The 26,254-nt window shown below is 39.0% G+C and overlaps 2 protein-coding genes across 10 annotated transcripts in view; one reads left to right on the top strand and one right to left on the bottom strand.

Moving 5' to 3' along the window:
- Positions 1-6,208, bottom strand: part of WWP1 (WW domain containing E3 ubiquitin protein ligase 1) — a 62,313-nt gene extending 56,105 nt beyond the window's left edge. For 2 of the 9 annotated variants that reach the window (XM_080581654.1, XM_080581657.1), the window contains exon 1: positions 5,788-6,208. The gene's annotated coding sequence lies outside the window, so the exon portion shown is untranslated. The remainder of the gene's footprint in view (positions 1-5,787) is intronic. The other 7 variants (XM_080581655.1, XM_080581660.1, XM_080581656.1 and 4 more) reach the window with 5 other exon arrangements.
- A 170-nt stretch (positions 6,209-6,378) lies between these two features.
- Positions 6,379-26,254, top strand: part of LOC308190369 (uncharacterized protein) — an 87,599-nt gene continuing 67,723 nt past the window's right edge. The window contains exons 1-3 of the mRNA XM_080581682.1: positions 6,379-6,631; positions 25,558-25,645; positions 25,910-26,022. The gene's annotated coding sequence lies outside the window, so the exon portion shown is untranslated. The remainder of the gene's footprint in view (positions 6,632-25,557; positions 25,646-25,909; positions 26,023-26,254) is intronic.

The raw sequence follows: 26,254 nt of genomic DNA, 5'->3' as shown, positions 1-26,254 counted from the left end.
ATTCCCAATCAGATGTTTTCATAGAGTAATCTATAATTATGTCAGGCTTTTATTATTAAGTACTCAATTTACACCCCATTTTGATGAACAGTTCTAGCTACTTCTTCCAGTGTGCATTAGGCCTCCTATGTTAGCAAAAAAAATGTATCCATCGTATTAAGCTAGCCCGTTCTGTCCCTCTGAAGTTCCCACTTCCATTACTCAGAAAATAATTTCACAACCTACAGATTTTGACAGACTTTTTGATTTAAATCACTTTTGAGAAAAAAGTACAAATTACTCCATTAGTAGCAGTCTTTTTGCCATATTACAAGCTGAGATTCCAACTAATTTTCTACCCCACAGCCATTCCCTTAACAAAGAAGTTTTATTCACCATTCCATGACAAGACAGCCTTGTCAAAAACTTCTTACAAGACAGGCAGATAAGGATTTTTTTATTATTATTTTTATTTGTAAATGACACACAGATTACATGAGTCTTCCACCAGATTTTCAATGTTAATTGATTTTTTTCCCCACTCAAAACATCCAAAAGTTAAAACACACTTAAAAAAAAAAAGTCTTTCCAGATAAAGTAGGACAGCACTCTTTTTTTTTGAAAAGATAACAGTGTAAGAAGGTAGCTGGAATTGGTGAAGAGGAGAAAAAAAAAAAGAAAAAAAAGGTGGCAAGATAGAAGGCATAAAAGGAACTGAAATTCATGAAAAAAAAAAAAAAGCTTCCACACTTCTATCCTGAGGGGAAAAGAAAAGGGAAGTGTGGCAACCCTGCTGCTCTTCATCTTCATTTCAGCTTTCCTCTTACGTTTAATTTTGTTTTTTGACTGTTATGTTTATGCTCAGATACTCTAATGTCAGCATGCATACTAGAAAATGCAAGAGTTAATTCAATTCACCACTTAGTAAAAACAAGGTCAGATTTTAAAACGTATGTATCTTGATCTGTTCAGCACTTTTAGTTTACGCGTACAAAAACTATATTACATCTTACTGAATTTCTCAAGAACGAGCAGAGCACTGTGTTTCAAAACTGTATGTGTGTTCTTTTTTCAGTTCTAATGCCTGAGCATATTGTGCAATTTCACAGACTAGGAACATAATCTTTCCTGTTTACTTTTCCCTATTCTAAAACCATAGCTCCTTTGATTTGATTTATACTGAAATATCACTGGCTACATTTAAATGTACATATGATCCAAAATTCTCTCAAGATCCAAGAACATAAGAAACAGAGGAAAGGTTTTGTTTGTGATGGTGTCTTTTGTTTTGTTTTAAAAAGGATTCTTCTGCTAATCTGCTGCTCCATTTAAATATTGATAGTAAAAATCTCATGTAGAAACCCCAGTAACTAGAAATGTGTGCAGAACATACTTTATGCACTTTCCTCTGTGCATTCACAGAAGCACAGACAAGAGCTCTCTCCTGCCCACTTCAGGTTACAATGTGAAGATCCCTGAATTTCTAAAACAAACAAAAAAATTACTTTCCTTTGTTTATTTATTTATTGTTGTCTTCTGTCATCACAATCAGCAAGCTAACTCTGAATTTCTAGTAGAAAAAACACAGACAGAATGATTCTGTGCTTTAGAACCACTTGAGAAGGTCAGTTACAAACACTTATTTGTACTCTGTGCCATTTATATCCAAGACAAATGGAGAGAAAGTGCTACTGTGTTTTCAAGAACAGATCTTTATGTTTGGGGGAATTATTCCAAAGTGATTTCAGCCAGTGAAAAATTCCTTGCTTCAGACATCAGAGGTTGAATTTTACTACAGAAGTAATTAAATAACTCCAAGTTAACATCTCATGTGATGGATATTAAGAGGTCTTCAGGTTTTGAACTGGTTACAATTAAGTACCCTCAGACCCTAGTGACTTGAAGTAGAACATTAACATTTCTAACGTATTCCAGCAATAAGAAAAATGATGATAAATACAAAAAAAAAAAATCAAAAGCTCAAGCAGATAATCTGCTTTGTTAAACACATGCTTCATTCCAATTTTTATTAAAGACTTATTTTAGTCAAAAGCCCTCATAAAGTAACACTACCCTCCAAGCAAAATTCAGTTTATTCTTCAAAGTCAAGAAACTTGTAAATTAAATCTGAATTCATATTCTCGTTAAATAAGACTTTGAAAGTGCTTTCACGACAACATTGAATTATCAAACCTTACCTTGCATGGCAAATCCTCAAAATTGACTGAGAGGTGAGGGATTGAAAAATAACTTGTTTGCTCTGTATCTAGAGAACCACCGCAGTATACAGTCATGCAAACCTGCAGTCATTAGTTTCTCCATACCACATTCCACATGTCTAGTAGCTACCAAGAACTACACGTAATACAAGGATAAAGGTTTCCCTGAAATGTTAAGTAGGAAAAACCATAGCACACTCCCAGGTAAACAATTCTGACATACTATAACTACCCTGACAGCTCATAGCTTCTCTGAGTCCCTCGTGTTCTTCTGTAAAGCAGCATTAGGTTAAGCAATACGGAGCAAAACAGAGAGAAACTCAAGCATGCTTCTGGGTAAACTATTAGGTCCTCAAACACAGTAAAAACATATCCCAAAAGGCAGTAATTAGGACTTCCCACTTGGAGAAAATAATTAAAATATATACATCTCCCTCAAAAAGGTACTATTGGAAATTTCAAGCAATAATAAACATGTCATGCCACTGCTCTACAGGAAGAAAGAGGGTGCACCGCTCATACAACCTGTTTTTTACTACAAGCCCTCGGATTGCCTTTTCCAGACCACACCAACTCCTACCGCCAATGGGGAAAATGAATTTCTCCCTCCAGCTAAACCATTTTCCTTCAAGAAAGTAGAGGTGAGATCCCTGAAACATGTAATGGTCCCTGCCTGTGACTATTTTAGTTCACTACAGGAGAACATCCTAGGTCTGAACACCTATAAGGAAAGCAAGTGGCCTGCTGATGCAAAGAAAACAAAACGTTAAAGAAAGGCCTGGCTGTAAGCAAATCCTGCTCTCTGCACTTGCACGTAGGCCAAAGGAACAGAGAATACGTCCCTAGCCATGGCTTAACTCGGAACCCAAAGAAAGCTCCACAGTTCTAAGCTTACAAATTTCATAATGACAGCAAAGACAAGACAGGATTTGGCTAACTGACACTAACAGAGAAAGTGGAGAGCACCACCACCACTCCTGCCCCCACTTTACACATTTTTATTCTGGAAGGCATACTGGAGCAGCTTATCTACTGACTTAGAGACTTACGCAATTGATTAAGAGCTCAAAAGGCACTTTTTAATTGAGGTGAACACTACACTGTGCAGAAGCAGGTAACATAGCTTAAAATATATGACATACTTGCGAGTAGCTTTACTGCTTCTCTTCAGTCTCCATAAAGAAAAAAGAGAAAACCTTAAATTAAAAGTAGCTTCCAACAATCACTTAAGCACAGCTTGGAGGAAGCCCCCCCCAACATAAATGTCTGCACTTGTCTGTCCCTCCATCCGTTCCCCCTCCAAACCACTTCATTATTTTCATTTTAGCCAATTAAATTCTAGGATGGACTTCGGTTTTTTGTTGCTTAGTTTTAAGCTAACAGTGTTTGGCCTAAGTGCACAAATGGTAAGCCATATTTATTAATTGGAAATGACTAGGCCATGAATTTTTTGTTATGGTGCCTCGGATTTCAAATCTACTTTTTTAATGGCATAGGGCAAAACTGAAGGCACACCACCTTCCTCTGACAGATGCTGGGTTTGGACACAAATAAGAGTTGGAGGGAAATAAAACTTCCACACACATTCTTCTCAGGGAGAAACCAGGAAAGCGGGTGGAATTTCCAATTTATCAAAGTTCCCAACTTGATATGGAAAGAAAAAGCAACAGAACTAGCAGATGTTCCTCTTCCTTCCACGGAGCCAGGAAAAGAAATCGATCGGCTCTGAACCCTGCGAGTATTCCCCTGATTTAAGAAGCACTTCTAGACAGGTGATTATTTTAACTTTATTGTCAACCCTTCAACAAGAACACATGCAAACTCACAATGTTTTGTTCACTGATGTTTAGCAACAAACAAGTTATTTTTCCAACAAAAATAATTTATACCCTTTCGGTAACAAGTTGTTCCATACTGACAGATTAAATCTGTCTTGGGTACATAACATTGCTTTCATGTTTTCAGGTATAGTTACACATTTATTTTACAGTATCATTGGAAAAAGACTACTGATAATGATAAGTTACTCAAGCTAGAAGCATTTACAGAATCACATCTTCACCTTAAAGATGAAAATACACAGCAAGGAAGTGATAAAGGGATTCTAAACCCACAGCTTCACAAGCACCATCAGCTGAAAGTATTTCTAGTTGTCCCAGTGGAAAGCACCTTTATCAAGTTTCCAGACAAACTGTGCTTTTACAACTGTACAATGTTTCTCAAAAGGAGGAAAAATACTCGGATATTTCCTGTTATTTTTTGATCTTTACTAGGATTAATATCCATGAGAAATAATAATTCAGTTCAAATCCATCAGCTTACTCAAGTAAGGCAGCACACACACACACAGAAAAAAGCCCAGGTTAATGAAGAATTATTACAGCCAACCACTAATAATTTCGTTCCTCTAATGATAAAGGGATTAAAGCAGAATACAAGTTTTAAGGGGAGACACTTATTACTATGAAGGCAATATTGTCTTTCATGCGTATGTTTATAAATAACTCAGCCACCTCCATCAAGTGACAGTTTTATTACTGTCACTTGCTAGATGGTAAACTCACACAACCTGGGCTTTTTATGCAAAGTTTTCTACACGACACAGGTTCCGCGTGAAAATATGGCTGAAATATGAAAATCTCCTTGTTTCATCCAAATACTGAAATTTCGCCCAAACACCGAAGAGCTCCCATTAAAACTAGGCAGCATGCAGTCCTTGTCTCTCCGATGCACAGTTTAAACGTTTATAGACCTGGAAGCAGAGCTAGATCATCCTAGTTTAACTCAGAGGAGAACCGATGCTCCAAACATAAGGCTTTACAGAAAAAAAAATCCAAGTAAATAAACACTGACACCAAGTTGTAACATTTTGCCGCCACATAAACAGGGACTGGCAATACAAACAGACCTTTCGAGGTGCTGCACCCAGACGGTGTGCTCGGTAAAACAGGTATCAGGAGGACCCAGACAGCCCTGCAGACACCTGGAGCAGAGGCAGCGAGGTCCCCCCCTCCCCGCCGTACCCCCCTTTCGGGGAGCACACCGACGAGGGTGACAGCAGCCCATGGTGCAGGACAAACCTCTCCTCACCTTCTCCCTTCCCCGGCCGCCCCCAAGGCCGGCGGAGCCGCACGTACCCCCTGCCCCTCGGCCCCCAGCCCGCAGATAAGCCGCCGGGCGGCTCCCCACAGGTCGGGTCCCAGCCCTGGGCCGCGATAAGCCGGGTTCCTCCCCGGTACCGGCGGCGCTCCCCGTTCCCCCCCCCGGCCAGGTGGGGGCCGAGGGGCCCTCGGAGCCCCCTCCGGAGCCAGCCGGCAAACGCGGCGGCCTGCGGAGGGCGAGGGGCCGGGGCGCGGAGGCCGAGGCGGCGGCGACCTGGCCCCGGCTCCCTTCGCCATTTTAGCCCCCACGCCCATCGCGCGGTGACAGGGGCGGCCCGCAGCCGCCCGGCGCCCACCCCCGCGGATGGGAAGGGGGGGGGGGGGGGGGGGGGATAAAATAAAAATAAAACAACCCAAACGGCGGCCGTTTCGCTCGGCAGGCCGCCGGGCCAGCCCGCAAAGCGGCGCAGCCTGTTTTGTTTCCTTACCGTGGCTCGCAGCCTCGCAGCTGCCGCCTCCTTCTCCTCCCCCCACCTTCTCCTTCGCCTTCCTCCTCCTCCTCCTCCTCACCCCTCGGCCGCCGCGCAGGATGATGCCATCTCACCGCGGCAGCGGCGGCTCGCCCACAGCAACCCCCCTCCCGCCGCCGCGGCGCGCCCCCAACGGCCGAGCCAGCCTCGTGTGCGCGCCCCGGGCACGGGCTGCGGGAACCGTGGCGGAGCCGCCGCCGCCCGGGCGTCAGGGCCCGCTCGGGGCCCGGCAGTGCGCGGCGGCACTGGGAGGGACGGAGGGAGGAAAGGAGAAGGGAGGCTCCGAGCCGAGGCTCTCCGGAGGGGGACAGGGCTTCTGCCGAGCGCCTGCCCCGGGCTGAACCAAGTCGGGCGGCGCGGCGGGGAGACGAGCAGAGCCGAGCCGAGCGGGGCGGGGAGGAGCAGCCGCGGGTTGGGGCGGGCGGTGCTGCCCCCTGAGGTGGGGCGCCCCGGGAAGGGGCTCCGCCGCGGCCGGGGGGATGCCGCCTGGTGGAGCGCGGCCCCTGCTCCCTGATGGGGACGGGGGGCTCCCCCCTCAGCTGCACCTGGAGCACGGGGGCCCCGGCACGGCTGAGGAAGGCACAGGCTGACCCGACGGGGCACCGCGAGAGGGTTCTGCCTCACGCCGAGGGCTAAACGGTGAACTGCGAGGGGCAAAAGCTCGCAGCGTGGAGCCCTAAAGGGACTGCCTGAAGGGACACAAGTCCTATGAGGAGCGACTGAGGGAACTGGGGTTGTTTGGTCTGGGGAAGAGGAGGCTCAGGAGAGACCTTAGTGCTCTCTACAACTACCTAAAAGGAAGGTGTGGGGCGCTGGGGGTCGGCCTCTTCTCGCAGATAATTAGTGATTGGACTAGAGGGAATGGCCTCAAGTCGTGCAAGGGGAGCTTAGTTTGGAAATCAGGAGACATTTCTTCTCAGAAAGAGCAGTCAGGCATTGGAACGGGTTGCCCAGGGAGGTGGTGGAGTCTCTGTCCCTGGGGGTGTTCAAGGAAAGGCTGGACGTGGTGCTTAGGGACATGGTTTAGTGGGTGACGTTGGCAGTAGGGTGATGGTTGGACCAGATGATCTGAAGTTTTCCAACCTTAGTGATTCTATGATTCCAGCCAAGTCTGGCATTTTGTTGGTTTTAAAAAAACGCCATCAGCCTGACTTGGGCATGCAAAGTCCTTCAGGATGCTCACAGAAGTACTACTTTCCAAGCTGTTTGTTCTTTATGGAAAATCTGCAGGAAAACCACAACATTTGGAAAAAAAAAAAAAAAAGGCATACAATTCAACTTACAACATACAATTCAAGAATTATCTTTGACTGGCCTTCTCTAGAAGATAATACTAGGTCTTCTTTTCACTGGTAACACTGGTACAAGTGCCTGAAAACCACGGTAGTTGGAGTATTTGCACACTACAGCTGTGACAGGAGATGTGAACTGCGGGCCCGCAAAATCCGTAAACAGGCTGTAAGGCTAGTTGTTTTCAGTTAACAACCTAATTAAGCCATCTGATTTGCAGAATTCAAGAAATAATGTTTTCTGTACATCAACTAACACATTCAAAGAATGCAGTCCTGCTTTTGTTATGAGATTGCCCCAAATGAACTACTGTCTTACTGCAAGGAACTGCTCTTACTGTCCTTCAGTCTGCCAGTAAGGTCCTTCTCTCTTTCCTGCTAATTTATTTTTTGTTTTATCTGAGGTAAAGCAATCTAATTGAAATCTAGAGTAAAAATGCCAGTACCTTTGGGTAGGGGCAATTCTTAATGGGGAAAAAATTATGTTGAGGAACTTTCCATTGGATGCACCTTTGCATTCTCAGCAGTAAAGGACCGGTGAAGGTGTAAATAGCAACGTTTCTATCTCTGCTCTGTACATAAGCTTTTAATTCTCCATTTCTGAGGTTCTCCTCTTCCAAGGCTTTACTCGTTACTAATGCCAGCAATCTGATACTGGTATTTCATGAAAAATATGAGCATTATTTCTTCAGAATAGTCTATAAGTGTAAAATTACTGCAATTACCCTTGCCTTATGAAGTATGAAAGTGTGTAGCAATTTGAGACAGTACTCTGTATATAAGTTGTGGGCTTCTCTGGCTTGCCTCCTCTGTTTCAAAACAAGCTTTGTCGTACATTTGTCTCACCCTGGGGAACAGTGACATTCCAAGTATTATTCCCTCTTAAAAAGACATTTGATAAACTTATGAAAGCAAAATGTCACAAGTTGATTAATGGCACAATTTGGGTTTAGATGTCTTACAAAACCTCAAGATTTTTCCACTTTTACAACCAGTTTTAGGGCAATAGGTAATAAATAAAAGTATATGCATAGTGTTTAGAAGCTATACATGGAAAACTAGCCAAAAACATAATTTATACCTAAGTTATACTTGTTAAGAATCAGAAAATGTACAGCTTACTTCATTTTGCGGATATCCGCCTTATTTTTTTCTACTGTGCTATGGCTAGTAAAGATTACAGTTTCTGTCATACAGAGCTGAAGACTGGGAGGAATGAATGCAGGTTCAGTTGCCTCAGTGCTTCAAAGCTTTGCTCTTTAGGGGGTTACATTGTTAACATCGAGTAAGGTCTCAGAAGCCTTATCAAAACATAAATCACCCGAAGTTTGAACTTCACAAAGGAGCCTGCATGAAGATTTATTTGAAATGCTATTGACATGGATTTGAGGATAGGCTTTTCAAAATCTAGGTTAGAGAAGACTAGAGTGTCCACTGGTCAGAGTTGTATCTGTCCTCTTCAGCGAACATTACTGCTTACAGAGGACTGGCAGTGAGCATAGCTAACCTTTAATTGGGAAGTCTGTGTGAATGGCAGTGGTTTTGCTCAAACAACGCTTCTGGAGAACTCTTCTGGAACTCAATAGGAAATGAACCGTTAAAAGGTATAAATGTGTCTCCAGCAGCATATAAAATTAGTACAGAGTACCATCTATTTTAATTTCTGTTCTTTTTGAATTTCTCAGACATCTTATAAAAGCCCCATTAAACTATAATGCCCTCATGCTACAGAACAGTTTAGAAAAAATTATTTGAAAAAGTAAAAACGAAGTGTAATAATTCAACTTCCATAACAGCAATACAGTAGTAGAAGATGGTGCTGAAACCAAATCTTTCTTTCTTTAAGAGACTCAAATACAAGCTGCTTTCACTTGAGAAAAGGCATGCAGAACTATTCTGTGTGTGTGTGGTTTCTGTTGTTTGAAATGAGCAAAGAGTTGTAATACGTTTTAAATGCAAGTGGTTATGTTGGTTGCTTATGCAGTACTAATCTTCCAACTGTGAAAAATCCAAGAAGCAATATCTAATGAGGGTAGAGGGAAGATTTGCCTGGCAACTGTAACACAGTTTAAATGAAGATTTATTATACAAAACTAATGCAGAGTAAGAAAACGTATGTATAAGTTTCTTCGGACCATATGTAAAATTGCATCTGGGCACGTGAGGTATGGCTTAGGTAGAAATTAAATTCTCCCTTCAAGAGCACAAGCTGCAGAACACCATAGATGTAGTCGCTGTGGTTTTTCAGTGTGCGTATTTGGTGACTCTAAACATGGGCAGAGGCACTTGATGTCTTCACTGCAGCAAAAAATTGCTGATTGACTTCTGCCTGTTTTGTTTGCAGTCCAAACAGTAGGTAGTATATCATCTGAAATCCATGGTGGGCCGGATCAGAGAGGCATGGTTAGAGTATATCCAGTGCACAAAAGGTCTGAAACCCACACAAAGGACAGAAGTTGCTGTAAGGATAAAAGCAGACGGAAATATGGTGGCAGTGATCACCAGGCTTACAGTATTATCATGAGTAGGTAAGCTGGGACCTAGAGAACTTGTGTTTTGTGCCCTCCTCAGCTTCAAAAAGCTCAGGCCAACCTCTTCTGACAAGACTGACTGACCAATCTGATTTGGGTCAGGATTATCCATCCTGAGCAATCTCTGTGCAGTTTCACAAAAGCACACTGAAGTAGTGCAAGAGTATTGCTGGATGGCCCAGCAATTAGGGAATTTAGCTGGAACAGCTGGAAAGTTTTAGTTTCTGGTACTTCTTCCCAACAGCGTTCAGACATAACCAATGGCTTTTCAATGCACAATATTGGCTCCTGTTCCAGGACAATAAACACTCCCTATAACAACTGAATGTCTGCATTGTTGGCATCCTGTCAGAGTCTCCTCATATTTCTCTCTCTGGTTCCATGATTATTATGATCTGAAAGCGGATTGAGTATAGTCATATATACATTTTATTTATATACATATGTAAGTTTGTAAAGCTACACCTCAAACATATGAAAATATCTTATTTATATGGCAAGTAAGGGGCAGGGTTTTATGCTAATGGTGGTATATGTTTTTTAACATTATACTCAGAGTAGAATCCTACCTTAGGCATTTTTAACAGCATATTTTTAAAGTCTCTAGCTTTACAATGGTTAGTGAAATTGGGTACTGTACCTTCCAGTTATTTACAGTTTCATATCTCCTCCGATCTCTCTGAGGTATGCGTATGTTGCTTCTTATTTAAGGTATGAAATATGGATTCTACTGTTATGTACACAGTACCTGGCACAATAAGGATCTAGTCTGTGATACAAGTTTTTTGCATGTGTAGCAGTGTAAATGATACATAGTAATCACTTTGGCCACACCCGATTTAACTTGATGCCTAACAAGAATTTTCTGTCTGATCGCATTAAAATAGTTTTTTGTTTTGGTTTGGTTTTAAGCAGCATTATGGAGAAATTCAAAAAGGACAAATTGCAAAGACTTAACTCCAGTTAGTAGAAATCAATAAAATTGTTTGGTGCTCTGGTCTTACACAATATTAGTTTCTTTACCTAGAATTTTGGAAATAAAAGGAGAATCTTTTTCCTGTGCCTGGACCAAAAAAAAAAAAAAAAAAGAAAAAAAAAAGTGTTAATCCAAAAACAAAATGTTACAATCCAAAGGTTGTACCTGTAAAGGACAAGTGAATGGCTGAGAGGGGTAAAAACCATTTATTTTTATCTACAGTCCAATAAAGTGTAGGTTCCCTGTATACAAACATCTTCCAAAATGGCTTCATGTTTTGGGAGTACAATTATTTCAGTACCTTGACATTTTCATCTTTTCAGGTCTGTTACTCATCCCTGAGGCACTGGTGAACCAGCAATGAATTTATTATTTTTTCATGTAAGCATGCAGGTTTGTGTGCCAAATCCTAAAAGTCAATGAAAACGACTTTTGAAAGCATTGTTATTTCTGGTGGACTATCTCACAAGATGTAAGACTTACTTTGTGAAGATAAATCATGTACAAATCAGTGTGTCTCATCTCCTGTTGTAGGGAACATACCCATTTGCTTTGGTTTAAGTCTGATACTGCAAGGTCTTCTCCAAACTCAGAAATACAAATTTTACATGGAAGTATTTGAAATGCAGACAAAGTGTACAGTACCTTTTTATCAAGTGCTATTTCCACACTGCAATAGTGTGTAACTTACTAACGTGAATTCACATTTCTTCAAATTGTAGCAGAAAAAACTTGAGCCTCTGTCTGAAGTCCTTGCCTCATGCAGGGTCACTGTTTTGAAGCATGTCTGCATTTCTGGGTTGGAAGCAGGGCTCAGGTAGGGTGAGGTTGGGATCAGATAATTAGTAAGCTGGGTGTTGCTTAGATGTCTGAGGAGATAAGAGTCAGGTAATGAAGAACGAGGGACTCTAGTCCTAGTTTATGAAAGTAAGTGGTATGCACCAGAAGAGTGTGGGAGCAAAGCAAGTCAGTGTGGAGCCAGAGGAAGGAAGAGAAAGGCATGAGGTATGAGAGGGCCATTGAACTAAGGTGACAGGAATAGGCTGTTTTGTTCCATTCATATTTCAGTAGCTTTATTATTTTTTTTCTCCGCAATAAATGGACAATGAGTTTTGGAAAAGCAAAACAGAGTATGGAAAATTATTTTAGTGTCGCTTCCTGTAGAAGTAAGATCAATGTTGAGTGAATGTGTGTTCACTGACCAATTACCCCTACACCTCCACAATAACTTTTGAATTCGGTGGCCGACTTCAAATGTGTCTTAAACAGACAGGCAAATTCCTACAAACTTTGAGAAAATAGATAGCAGGGTACAGTAGAAAGCTTCTGCAACTGTCCCCTGGAAGGTCTACAGATAAAGGAAAAGCTATATCATTAAACTGCACGCTATTAACCACCGAAGAATGGGGAAAGAAATAGTAAGCAATAAGCCAGCCAACCTTTATGAATGCTTGCTGTAGGAGAAGGCTTCAGTTGGAATTGCATTCTTAGGCCCCAGACTCCATCAACCATGAGAAACAAATCTTTAGGAGACCAAGCTTCATTTGTTCCAGTACCACTGAGTGATGTGATTTAATTGCAACATCACCTAAAGCAAGGCTATTCAGCCAATAGTCTGATAGTTATTGATGGTCAATAACATATAAAAAGGTAACTCAAAAAAACAAGTCAAAGACGGAAATTCATGTATACACATTGTCTCCCATACATGCAAGCCAAATGGAAGAGGAAAATAAAAATTAGGATAAATTTTGGATCTTTCTTTATATTTGTCTGTAAGAGAGAGCAATTGTGACTGCTTTGTAACAGTAAGTGCAAGATGGTCTTTGAGATCTGAGGTTGGTTTTATTTATTTATTTATTTACTTACTTACTTATTTCCACAAGTTAAGTGTTTCTTCAGTCAAAAGATTGAGAAATGTAGTGCTCTGGGGGCCACAGTAAAAGGGAATCAAGGTTCTGTTTACTATATGTCCTTTTTCCTTTGTCTAGCTATTTAGGTAGCGGAACTGAAAATTCTCAAGATTGTGTAAATTGTGTTCACCTATTGTGAGTGCATGGCCTAAGTGAACCAGTCAGACATTGGTTTTATCTGGAAGTTACTCATCTTTTCCTGATCCTTTTCTGAGCATTACCTTGAAAAACTAAGAAATCCAAATCTTCAACTGTTGTATTTTCTGAGACTATTTTTTCCTCTTAACATTATATGGGTTGTCGTAATGTTCATGGTTATTTAAGAACTGAGAACTCTATTTAAGAACTCTTCCTTTGATAGAGAACATGTCCATATTGCATTTCTATGCAAAACTCTTTCCATGACTTTCTTTACTTCTAAGGAAAAACAAAGATCGTGAACCTCAGCTTTTTCCTGACCTGTCTCTCTGACCTTTCTTGGATTCTTAACTGAAAACCTTTTTTCTCAAGCCCTAGTACTCCTTTTATCTCTGAAAACCATCACTTCTTTTCCTGAACTGGAGATAAGACTTAGGCCAAGATACACTACAGTAAATAAAATAGACTTACAGTTCCATGCTTGTGTTCTAAAAATATTAAAGTTTTTTTCCCCCCCCCCAAGTATTTGCAGTATTGTACTGTTATGTTTCTGTATGTATAACTCCAATGTTTCAAGTAATTTAAGTTCACTTCATTATTAAGGCAATACACATCCATGATAGAACATAGTAATCTTGGTGAACAGTTTCTTCCATGACTATTTAAACTGTAACTAGGGATAGACTAGAGAATGTTTACCTTAGAAATTTCTATACTGCTTTAGGCTTTCTTATTATTCTCAGCTATAAGACATTGTCCCCAGAATGTAATTAAAGTTTCACTAGCAATTTGTGCATGTTGTATAGTTAAAATGAGATACAAAATTCATACTCACGTATACTTAATTTGATATTTAAAGTGTTTTAGGCACAAAGGGGAATAAGAATATTTATAAATTGTCATTTTTAAAACATTTCTCATGACTTATACAGGAGTGTTTTAACCAATTAAATATTAATATGGAACAACACATGCATGCTTACTGTAGAAATCAGAGTATGTTGCTCTTTAAAAGCATTTAAAATGAATTGTAGTGTTACTTTCACATTCTGCACATTCAGTTTACAATACAGAATTTTTAGCACAAATCTGACAGGTAGACAAGAGATCAGTTTGAAATAGAACCATTCTTCCACTTTTTTTGTCTTCTGCATTCACCTAGATGACATCAGTTGATTTGGAAAACCAGTTTGTTGTATGATTGCTAAAATATTGGCAGTGTCACAAGTAATTCAAATAATGTTAAGTAGTATTTCCTGCTGTAGTCTCAAGTATTTGCCATATAGTGGACGGAAGTAAGCTCCAAGTGAAAACACACTCATTTAGAAAATCTATGTTTATCCATAGCAATTTCTCTGTCTGATGTAAGGCTTTGAAGAAAAGGCTTTGTTCAGAATTTTCAAGAGCATAGATTCCTATATGCAAAGGTATTTGTAAGATATATATGGGAGATAAACTCAAATAGATTTGTTTTGTTGTGTGTTTAAAGGGTGAGTCCTATCTTGCACATCTCTGTGTGTGAACTGTAGGCATCTCCTTTGGCTCTCTACCAAGGATTGAGTGAATTACAGAACTGACGTGAGATACTGTACCAAAAGACTGTTTTATGAACACAGCCTCAGGGATGGTTCTTATTTTCAGAAAGTAGAACTACCCACCATCTGTCTTACGTTCATTGGGTGATAGGTAGCAGAAAAATGAATGAAAGGTTGAACTGAGAAAATTGAGGGAAGAAGGATCACAAGTAATAACAGAAATCTACAAGGTTGCTGACCATATATACTATTATTAGTAATAATTGATTTATTTTTTATTCCTATTTATTTCCTATTTTTTGCTAAAAGTTCTGTCCAGCATTTCCTAAGGGAGAAACAACAACTAGTTTTGGCAATGAAAGATGTAACATGGCTGGTGCATTGTTCTTTTAAAGGTGTTTTTTTCCTCTCTAGAACTAAACGACAAAAACTACTTTGGTATTTATGAAAGACTGATTAACTAGAAGGAGTACTATTTACATGTAATTTGTTATAACAATGTTATACACCAAAAATCATTTTGGAACCCTGAAAACGTGACTCATTTTCAGCCTCCTTCCAAAAATTTACTAAGGAAAAAGTGATATTGACTAATGTAACTCTTTTAAGACATTTGATTATTGTACTTTTCTGCACAACATTCAAAAATGCTTTTCCAGCAATAACAGGTTTCCAGTAATGTTTCTTGATACTTACTGCCAGTAAAGCAATGGTTTATTTGAAAATGCTGCAATGTTCTAACGTGCTGTTTACCTATAATAATAAAAAAATGTCAATTAGCAAGGCCAGTGTCCCCAGTGATACAGATTTTATTATGAATGAAATTAAAAGCTACTTTTGGGGGGAGAGGGTTAACGTGTTTTTCTCAACTGTAAAAGCCTTGTATTCTCCCCTCTTTCCCAAGACGTATCACATTAACTTTGATAATGAACATGCAAGTCCAGCAGTATTCAGGGAAGTCAGACCAATTTTGTTGGTTTGTCTTCGGATACAAGATTAATTTCACATTTATTTTATGAAAGTTAACAAAACTGTAACTCAATGAACCAGAAAGGGTAAAATATTCATTTAGCAACAAAGTGAGAACTCTCATAATATTGGAGGATACATTTCTTTTAGTAGTAACTCACCTTGAACTTGACGGATTTTAAATATTCAGGTAGGTTCAAGGCCAGCAACAGTTTAAAAGGGAAATAAATAAATAAAGAAAGCAGAAAGAAGTGGAGATATTACTGCATAAGTATTCTCCCTTCTAAGACATAGATTTTCCAGACTTACTCTGAAATAGTTTGCTCATAGTAGACTATTGCTTTGGCTTTCTGCAAAGCTGTGGCAATCTGGTCATGTTCAATTACATTAGCCTCTTGGTATTATTGAATCAGATTTCTTTCATAAAATACTATGCACAATAGTGGTCTACATGCCAGGATTTGCTGTCTCCGAGGTATTACTTTTTTTTTTTTTTTCCATCATCTGTGCTAGCTGCATTACCAGTGGCCAAACAGCAAGCAGAAGACTTGGACAAGAACTAAAATGTGATAATTGCATCTTTACTCAATTTGGATCACTTTGTAATGGAGAAAAGAGGGCATTATATTTTGAAAAAAAAAAAAAGGCATGGAAATACAGTTTAAGTATAAAAGTTAAAAACTGTGTATATTTAAAAGGATTCACTGTAATTTTAATATGGTGAAATACCTGAAAATAGATAATTAATAACAAGACTGAGCTGTAACCAACTATTTTTTATGTTATAGTCAACATAACTAGGAATGCTAGATAGGCTCCAGTCAGAAGAATTAAGTAAAATGATCTTTATGAAGGAGTTTAATTCATTTTTTAATCATTAGTTAGAGGAACTGACTCTTTGTCCCAAGACTGTCAGTCAGTAAAATTTCTTCTATTCTTTGGCATTGCCAGTATTTCTGTTATTTAAGGACTGTTTCTTTCACTGCTGGCCTGGAAGGTCTATGCGAATTGAACATATTTTTCTACATGGTTTAATGCAAAAACTGCCATCTAAAATTCCAAAACATTTTTTTAATGTTTTTCTCTTATATTTATAAAACTTCCAAAATCACTGTTAATAGATTGTAGAGCAAGCATGAAATGGATCAGAGAAAGTTACTGTAATGGAAGCATTTCCATTGAGTTCGGTCATTAGACTTCACCAGTAAACTGACTGGTTTTAACTTCTGTGGTGTACATAATCCATAGTGTCATGAAATGTTGACCATTTTATGAAGACTTCTATAAGGAGTGCAGGGATAGTGTTTTTATTTTGCTTTTAATACTGAATTAGCTTATTCTGTGGTGGTTTTGTTGTTGTTTTCCTTCTGTGTTTTTGCCTGAAGACTTTTTCTAACTAATGTAGTTCCGTCTGTCAAGGCAGTATAATTCCTGAGCATCTAGCTTTCAAAACCCAGATGAGAGGTTAGGTTGGTTTAAATTCATCATCTTCACTATTCACATATACGTCGAAGTTTGCTTTTACCCAATACTCTCTTTGAGAGAGTAAGGGCATGAAATATGATAAATTTAATTTTTCATTGCTTTTGAATGGGAGTAAGACACATCCTGGAAGCAGCTTATTAATTAATTTCATGTAGCTTGGAGCCTGGAAGAAAGCAGGAACAAGATATTGTATTAATTTGGCAAAAACTGTGTTTGTCATAATTGGTAATGATAACTCTTATCTCTATATAGGCCACTATGAATACCTGAATATAGGGAGAAGGTGAAAATCCTTTGCCATTGTTTTAAGAAGACAAAAAGAATTGCAGTTTTTGTTTCACAGCCTAAATTTCATCTTGACAAGAGTGTTTGTTTTTTTTTCCACAGAACAAGTTTTTTCTTTCTGCTGAGTAATAGTCTGGCTGTTATCCAGTCTTCTTTCTGAGACAGGCTCCCTTCAGTGTTGAGCATTTTCTTACATTGAGACTGTAAGAGCCTGCCTGATTGTGGAGGGCAGGAGGGTAGCTATATCATGCACTTGAAGGTGTAAAAAGATACGCGACCATTAAAAATTGCTGTAACTTCCATTAAGTTGGTGGATTCAATTTGTAACAGGGAAACGAGATTATTTTCTGAAAATTTGGCGTTAGTTATGTTGAGATTCCTAAGTTTCTGTGTTACAGATAGAGAAGTCATTGAGCTGAGTGTGAGCATCACTTTTCTTAGCCAAGGGGAAACTGCACCCAAACATATCTGCTTGTATGTTAACATACACTAATACTAATCTTTTAAAACTTATCCTATTGCAGCTAGTATTAACTTTGTATATGTTAGGAGATACGTCCTGAAAAACTGCTTTCCCTCCCTCCACCCTCCCTTAGGTTCAGACACATTGCTTGAAATACGTACAATACTGTCTTCAAACAAAATTTCTATGAAGTTGGACGGTTCTGAGCTGGTATCAAAATACCATTAGATTATGTCATTATACTTTTTCAGGCTTATGGCGGTTTTTGATATTAATCTGTATACTTCTGAATTCTGATTTCATATAGACTGTTTTTCGTTCAGTGGAATTAGATCATTGTTGCCATTCTGGATGCTGTCTGATTTAGCCAGAATATGTCAACTATTTGCTCTTTCTGTGACTTCAGATACTGTCTGAATAATAATTAGACTTTGTTTTCCATCATCCTTGAGTAGGTGATAGAACTCTTTTGGGAGGCTTAAATTTCCAAAAGGTTTTATTTATTTTCCTTTCCACTTATATTGTGCCCTCTATAAGTGCACAAACTGAAATGTTTTGAGGGAGTTTTTAATAATCATCATTGTCACTAATGTGCCTGGTGCTGTGCCCAAAACTAATCTGAATTGGTGCACTTCAGAAGATGTGTACTAATTGGAAAGAGTCCAGAGCAAACCAACAGATTTTATCAGGCATCTAGAAAATGTGATCTACAAGGAAAGACTGAGTTTGTTTCGGTTGCTTAGCACAACAGCAGAGCAAACAGAGTCTTTTCAGGGTAGTTATTCTTTGATGATAATTTGATCAACTCTTGGTAGAGGGGAGGTAAGAGAACTGTGCATTATTGGTAAGATTATCTGGGGAAATAAATCTTTTAGAAAGAATCTTCTGATGGAAATGCCAGGCTAGGGCGTGAGAAATGTGTGCTCAGTATTTGTCTCTTCTGCCAAAGTGGCCTTGGGAAATCACTCTGGTCTTTGATCCGCTAGCATGAACGTGTTAATATTTTTCCACTCTGTTTTGTTTATAGGACTTAAACCAATTAGGACTTTGGCATTGAAAACAGAACTCTGGCATGCTTGAAGCTTTTGATTCTAAAGTTGCTCCAAGCAAATTTTGTTCAGCTCTTCAAAATGTCTGAATTCACCTGTTATTTGATTCCAGAGCTTTCCAGTTGTTTGCTGGTTTACTGTCTGCTCAGAATTGTCTCAGTCTGAACAAGTTAGTGACTAGGTCTTGCTTAAACTCGCTTAGGAGAAGGAACTGGTGCAACTCAAGTCATTTCCTGTCATGCAGAGTCACTCTGTACATATGCAAGAAGTCCAGAGACCTAAAATCTGTTGGTTGCAGGGCCCATTTTCTTTTGGTTTCCAATGTCTTAGTTGTGCAAGTTCACGCCTTAAAATTATGCTGGTTAGAATGCTTCATTGAGCCTGGGTTGTTCAAGAGCCAGTCAAAAAAACTGTTTCAGCTCTTTTTCTGTTGAATATAGATAAAGAATTGGTTCTCGCAGCAGGGACCAAGCCCAAGATCTTCTCCCTGCAGAGGGCTTTAATTGATAAGTTAATGCAGTTGTTGGCATCCATATGTAGGAGCAGCCTCTAGATTCTGATTAGATATAGGTACCTTTTCCAGCACTGGATTGCTCACTTATGCTTCTGCGAAGTATAGATATGCCCTATGCTTAGCATTTGCTGTTAATCAGCAATATGTCTCTTTGCTTAGTGTGCAGGATCCATTTTGAGTTGCTTAAGCAGTCCAGACAGTGCATGGGAAGAAACAAATCTTAATGTTAGGACACCCTGTGAGGTAGCCATGTACCTGGCAGACTTTCAGTATTTAGTCCTTTGACTGTGTACTCTGCTGGTGGGTGAGGGGCCTCAATATCTTGATTAAGAGCTATAGATACTGTATTTCAAATTAAAACATACCTACATATCTTACCTATTTTGTAAGTAAAATCAGGGAGTAGAACATGTGAGAGCTCCCACATTTTAATTGCTATCGCTTCATTAGAATACAAGTGAATATTGTTTTGTAAACGTGTTTTGTCTGTAGCATTTCAGAGGCTTATTACTGGTATGGAACTATGCTGTTGCTCTTATTCCCCAAAAGGACGAAGCCTAAGAAGAAGAAAAAATAATTTAAATCTATTAGAAGGCAGAGAGGTAGGTCAACTTTGTCTTCTGTCAGCATCTCAAATAGTACATTCCCCATATTGTGCAGCTCAACATTTAAACAAAAGCAGCAGCTGACTAAAACTGAACCTAACCATGTCTGAGGTAATGCTGGTTATGGGTATACCTGCATGGCTTTGGGCAACCTGGTCTAGGGGAAGGCGTCCCTGCCTATGGCAGGGGGGTGGAACTGGATGATCTTCAAGGTCCCTTCCAACCCAAACCATTCTATGACTCCTGTATCTCTTCAGTTGTTGTCTCTACTTCAAAATCCTTCTCCCACTTCCCCAGTGTGCATAGCCATAGTTGCAAATAACCTCTTCAGCATTAGAGGTCTTGTTTAAAACTGTTGTGAGATACTAAACCATATCTGTTTATTTCACACCCAGAAATGAGACTCTCCCTATTGTTCTGAACTGCCATTTACAAAATTTGTCTGTTATTTCTCACAAAATGGGAATTCACTGACTGTGCTGCTGCCAAGAAACCATAGAAACACCAGAACAGCTTAGTTTGCTTAGTGAGCTGTACTGTTTCAGTCTCCTGTAGGGGCAAGTCGTCTCTGATGCCGTTCATTGGGTGATATTTAAGAACAGTATGGACCTTCCCATAGCAGTGATTTTCCTTTGGAGCTGGAAGTCCCAGATATCTATAAAGAGGCTTCTGAGATTAATCAATCCTCTATACAGTTACTAAAGTACAATAGCAGGCATTTTTTCTGTTTGTTTCTTGAGATCATCAAAGCAGTATATGGACTACTCAGTTTAATTCCAGTCAATAATGCCCATTAGTAAACCACTCTTCCCACCTGCAGTTGGCTTTGGGTTTGATTCCTATTCATAATACTCACAGGAAAGAACTTTCTAGTTTCTTCATTTCCTGTTTATTATTCTGCTAGGTCTCAAATCCAGTTTCAGGTTGCAGAGTTCACAGTACTCTGAGTTCTTGAGTGAGTAGTTGTAATCTGTTTCAGTGACTTAACTTTTTGTCTTCGGAGTTAGTTCCAAGGAACCTGAAGGTTCCACACCAAGGACAAGACTGGACAGCTAGACGGAATGTTTGTTCAAGGTCTGGCCCACACCTCTTGAAGACTTTTGCAATGAAATACTTGATTTGCTGAGAGACGCTTAGATAAAATAGCATTTAATGCACATGTGGTTAGAATGAGTAGGTCTGACTGGAAAGGCAGACATTTTGATCAATGAGTTAACACTTTTTGGGAAGAGTTTGTTTAAATACAAAACTTGAATTAAGCTTTGGAAAGGATAAGGTCCTGAGAGATTAAGATAAACTAGAAACTGCTACTTACTTGTGATTCAATAGCAAGGACTGATCTAAAAAACATGGGAGCAAAAAGCTGCGCTGATGGGATTACTTATAGACTGATAGCCACTGTTTCATGGTGGAGGCTGTAAACTGTTACATCTCTTTTTAAGAAAAAAGTTAAAGCTCACACCTTTAAATGCATTACAATGATAGAAATAGAGCCTTGATACATAAGTGATGACGTGATTCTATGCAGTCACATTTACTAGCATACTTTACTAGCAGTGGCTTTCAGTGTTTGTTTTCCACATGCTTGTGTTGATCAAAACGAGGAGGGTTCATGTGGTTGGCTCCCGATATACTAAATTGAATAGATTTGTTTAATTAGTCAGACATTCAAACCTCTGAACCTCAGAAGTGCTCTAATGATAGATCATGAGGACCAGAGAGGGGAGTTAGTGATAACAATGTCAGCAGAACTTCTTCATTATTGCCTCTTGCCAACCAGGAGTGCTAGAGAAATGTGCTCAAATAAATAGATATTACCGGCCATCAACACTAATACACGTAAGGTTTCTAAGAAAAATGTTATCTGCTGCTCAGTACTTTGTGACCTGTGCTGGGCACAGTGACCATGCTGGTTAACCACCTAGCACAACAGTTCTTCTCAGCATCCTGGCTGCTGCAGCCTGCTGGACAGCAGTCTAACATGCTGGGCAGCTCTAAGAACAGCTTCAGGTTTTTCTTATATATATATATATGTATATATATATACATATTTGTATACAACTCACAGGCCCACAGCTTCTGTGGGCCTGCGAGTTGTATACAAAAAAATATAAGAAAATATAGAACCCCAGAGGTTCTAACCCTGCTCTCACTGAATTCAAAAGGAATACTGCTTTTGTTTGTTTGTTTTTCCTTAAGTGGACTAGTGAGTAAGACTAGTGTACTATGACCTACCGTAGCTTTTACTGTACTTTTATATACTTTGTTAAATCATTTGTTAATTTTCTGAGCAAGATGATTTTATAACATGCTGAGTAATTTGGAATTTGTGGTTTTCATACATTTACAAAAGTCATAATATTTGCTATAAATAAACTTCATCTGTTTTATTTTGTCTCTATTGGTTTCTACACATTTGTAACAGTGTCGGTACTCCCTCTCTGTGTAGCAGATGATAGATAAAAACACTTCAGTTTTGTAACAGTTATGATGGCTTGATCTTATCTTCCGCTACAAGATATATATATTTAATTAGCTATTTCTGTCAAAACTTCTTTATAATCTGCTGGGGGGGGGGAGGGTAGCTTATTTAAAGATTAATTTCTGCTTATGAGTTTTTAGAATTACTTTACCAAGGACAGAGATTATGTGACCTCCTCATCTTTGCTTCTTGGTTTGTCCAGAGAAGAGACAGCGTTGGTCCCCAGGCTGCACATACTCAAGCTTTTTGTTTGTTTGTTTGTTTGCTTGCTTGCTGTTGTTTATTTGTGTTTGTGTGTGTATGTTTGTTTTGTGGTTTTTTTTGGTTGGTTGGATTTTTGGTTACTGCAGTCAGAGGTTGTAAACAACACTCATGTAGGTCTCAGCCAAACTTCACTAAAGTGTTGCTATAGTTATAAACAATTCTGATGAGTTTAGATCTGGCCTTTAATTATTTGAGTGCTGTCATTTGCCTTTTGTGCTGAACAATATGAAGAGAATGCAGTACTTGTCCCAAATCCCCTCCTCCACACTGATTTAAATCAGTGTAGCTGAAAATGCAAATACTTTGCTTTATTTGACTTTAATGGATTTTGTTAAAAATCTTTCAAACATTCTAATTGTCAAATGTTTCTCTCACTGAGTGTCGTCAATATGAAATCCTTTTGTGGGTTCTTTGAGAGGTTTGTCTTGCTATTTCTTGAATTCCATGACTTGTTTTTCTCATTTGTCATTCAGGAGATATCCCAATATATTGAATAATTTATTTTGTGTTTGAGAACAGTTTCGGTATCTTATACACTATTTTGACTGTTTTATAGATGTTATTGCCATTTTTTTTCTGAGATTTATATTACACCATTTTCCCACTCTCTTTAGTAAAGTACTCCAGTTGTCCAGTCCATCATGGGTCTTTGTCTCATCTCTTGTTTAAACCATTACAGTAATCTTCATGCTAACAACTTCATAATTCTGATGCAAATATAATGATGGCTAACCATCCCTCCATTCACATACTTTGGATCTGCTGTTTTGATCTTAAGTAGAATTGTTGAAAAGTTAAATATACTGCGTTACTTAGGCGTAATTATTAAAAACAGGAAGCATCATATTGTCATGTATGAAAGAAAATGAAGTTGCACAATATTAGGTTTAATATACATAAGTGTTCAGAATAGGCCAAGTATGGTATTGGATTGAGTATGAGAATGAGTATTGGATTGAAGTATGGTATTGAACCCCTACCTCGCTGTAGCGAGGTAGGGGTTGGTCTATTCTCCCACATGCCTGGTGACAGGACGAGGGGGAATGGGCTAAAGTTGTGCCAGGGGAGGTTTAGGTTGGATGTTAGGAAGAACTTCTTTACTGAAAGGGTTGTTAGGCATTGGAATGGGCTGCCCAGGGAAGTGGTTGCGTCACCATCCCTGGAGGTCTTTAAAAGACGTTTAGATGTAGAGCTTAGCGATATGGTTTAGTGGAGGACTTGTTAGTGTTAGGACAGAGGTTGGACTAGGTGATCCTGGAGGTCTCTTCCAACCTAGACGATTCTGTGATTCTGTGATTCTGTGATTCTGTGATTGTTTTGAATTTTACCTTAAAGTTATGCTGGAACCAGAATAAGAGAGTCTCTATGACTGTCAACTGATTGTAGGTTCAGATCTAGTCTTAAGATCACATTCTGCTCTCGTTCATTCTGTAAGTGAACAATCTTCTTTTTCTGGCATGGACACAAATTATCATTTGTGCTGGAAGGAGGGATTGTTCGTGGGCAGTGCTTGAAACACTGCAGCCCTGTCCATCCACAGTTCAGTGCTGCTGAGCTGTTTGTGAGCACTTCAAGCCTGGGCTACAGCAAATGAAGAGAACGAAAGATTCACAGCTATCAGAGCTCAGCAGAAGTTCGAGCCTGGTCCTGTTCTTCATCTCAGTTTGAAGACATAGGCAAAGGGGCATAGTTATGATAATCATACTGAACAAACTTGCCCATATAAGTTTAGTCATTTAAGCGTGGGAACACAAGTTCCTGTTGAGAAATGCAAAGAAGAACAAGAAAAGTAGCTCATTGTCTCATATTCCCCTATTCCACAAAGTGACAGATCATTAGTAAGTTAACGATGCTTGTAGTAGTGATTCTGTGATTTGGACTTCCGCCATAGATATTGTTGGAGATTGCATATTATAATATTTTTCTTTGTGTGTAGATGTATATAGACTAGCATGGAGGCTAGTTTGTTAACAAGAGAGTAATTTAAATTATGCTATTTGTAGAAAAAAACTAGGTGTTTGAGGACTTGTAACTCTGAAGTCACAATTTCCTTCTTAGTCTGTCGACTCTGTTGCTTATTCTTAAATGAAATACAACCGATGCCTGTTACTTCCTGTGCTTACTTTGCAAATATCTAGAAAGTTGGTTTTAAAAAATAAAAATAAAAAACACTCATACTGTTTTTTCCATAGTTTAAAGACCAGTTCTGCTGACAACATAATTGTGTAAGCTGCAACTCCTACTCATTTCTTTCTGAGCTAACAGTGTCCACGGACTGTAGCAATAGCAGCTGCATATCTTCCCTGGCACAGAATGATTTAGGGTGGAGAGCAGATTCTTTCCCCTTCAAATCACTTCAGAAAATTCTTGGCAGAAAGCCATCTGATTTGTTTTGTTCAAGTAGGGAGGTTTGATCTATCAGTACAGAAAAAGTATTCTTATAAATACTGCACTGAAATGCAAGAATTCAGTTTCTGTGTCCTAGATCAGTTGATTTTGTTCTTCTGCTCATAACTTTTTTTTTTTCTTATGCAATTACTAAACTATGTGGAAAATGCAAATTTGAGACAATGCAGCCCTCTTGCTTTCTTTTCTGCAGTTTATGATGTAGTTTGCAATATAGGTGTGAACTGGAAAATGTTGGTCAAAGATTAGCATGGGAAATACAAATTAAGAAATACACGTTCCAGATGCACATTCCAAAATGAAATTGCAGTTGCAATGCAGACATCTTACAGGTCAGGGTGTTTTGTTTTGTTTTGTTTTGTTTTGCCTCTGGATTACTAGGTTTACAAAATAAAGAAGCCTAAATATAGAAATAAGATTTTATTATTTTCTTTTACAATTTTTTCTTTTTAGTCGATCCTCCTAAATGCCTACTAAATTATTTCTAAATGAAAGTATTTTTAAAGTAATTATTTAAAGTTCTCAGTGATTCATGATAAAGCAAAATATTGAAAATCTTCCAAGTTCTTTATTAAATCTGTATGGGATGTCCTGGGATATAACCCACTGGTTACATTTACAGTTTAAGAAGTATGGTTTTAGCTATAAAAAGGGTGAAGTTTTCTGGTTTTTGTGTATGTGTATATGTCTGCATGTATGTGTTACAAGGAGAGATATATATACAAGAGAAAAACCATGTTGCATGAATGTCTTCCATAATTCTAAGGTGTTGACATGATACATATATATATGTGTATATATATATATATATTCTGTTTACTCAGCAGGAAATGGATTTTATTACATACTCAGCTGAAGATTGAGATTTTCTGTGATGCAGCCTGAAGCTAAGAAATCATGCAGAAAATCAAGGTATAGCCTGTTTGAAATACAAGAGGGCAAATTTCTTGGATGGATTATGAAGGCAGAATGTTGATGTGGCTTTCAAAATCCTTTCTTTTTCCTCAGCAGAATTAATCTTGTCCTGCTACAATCTGGCTTCAACTGTCTGCTCTATTTTTAGTTACTGATCTTAGCCAGGTCCTAAATAGCTCAGAGCTGGTGTTGTTTGTGCCTGATGTAAAACTGATACAGACTTGGCTGGTATTTTCATTCATGTTTCATAATCTTCCCTAGCGCATACACGAAGACGGTATCTTTGGTGTGGCTGGAGGAGGTAACTATATTGCTGTGAAGTGGATCAGACACCTGCTGGACACTTATGGTGCACCTCAAGTGACCATAAAGGAGTAAGTGAAGACATGTTCATGACATCTCAGTTACTTATTTACACTTCACTCCAGAGACATCTCACAGTTACGAAGGTTCAGGAAGCTCTCTCTTGAGATTCCTTGAGGGGAATCTCATAGTAACCCTAAAGTTTATCCCTGTTTGTGTTGTAAGTCCTTCATAGAATCTTGTATGCCATGAAGAAGATTATAAGTGTAAGACAGAAGTAGTGTTTGTGAGAAAACTGTTGAT

This window comes from Anser brachyrhynchus, assembly GCF_964034855.1.
Source record: "Anser brachyrhynchus genome assembly, chromosome: 2".
Taxonomy (NCBI): Eukaryota; Metazoa; Chordata; class Aves; order Anseriformes; family Anatidae; genus Anser; species Anser brachyrhynchus.
The sequence above is the reverse complement of the archived record's forward strand: the minus strand, read 5'-3'. Positions and strand labels throughout refer to the sequence as shown.